Genomic DNA, 766 nt, shown 5'->3' with positions numbered 1-766 from the left:
TTCCCTTATTTACCATATATTATGTATTGTTTATTTCTTATTCTTGTAAATAAACAGGGCTCTGACCCTTGCTTTATAAAAAAAAAGGGTTCCTCTAGCGTAACAAATTCTTCCCATTTCGACACATCTTAAAATATAGTACTGTTTTCAAAAATAAGCCCTAGATATTACACTGATGATTATCTGCTCAATCAATCAGCAAGACTCATTTTCAAAACTCACTTTCGTTCAAAGTGCAATAGAAACAAATCCATTTATTGTATGAATTGACCAAATCTCTCTCGACTACATCACATCACGAAAGAGAAAATCGTGTGCATTGTGTAAATTTTGGAAATCGGTTCAAGACTACAGATTCACAATAGAGGATGGACGTGAGTCTGATGAAGGAAAAGATCAACACTATGTGTCAACACTAATTGTCCAGTTTAGAAGTCAATGGAAATCCCATTATTGAATATATGGCATACATGTCGTAGGATATTATTGAAGAAAGCCTCTGTGATCCTTGAGGATGCAGGAGTTTACGACATGTACCGGGTAAAATCTACGGTGAATCAAGTAATAATGATTCCACTGATCTCGGAAGAGCGTAAATGGATTCCACAGATCTCGGAACGGGAAAACAGCAAATTGCTAAAATTGATGCCAACATGGAGGGCTATTGATATTTGTTAGATACCTGCAAGAACAGGTAACATTTTCCAAAAAGCAGCAAGAAAATCTCTTCGAATAAGCGCCAGCTGCTTAGAGGCAAGGTTCTTTC

Source organism: Diaphorina citri, unplaced genomic scaffold (genome assembly GCF_000475195.1).
Source record: "Diaphorina citri unplaced genomic scaffold, Diaci psyllid genome assembly version 1.1 scaffold1011, whole genome shotgun sequence".
Taxonomy (NCBI): Eukaryota; Metazoa; Arthropoda; class Insecta; order Hemiptera; family Psyllidae; genus Diaphorina; species Diaphorina citri.
Note: the sequence above shows the minus strand (reverse complement) of the source record.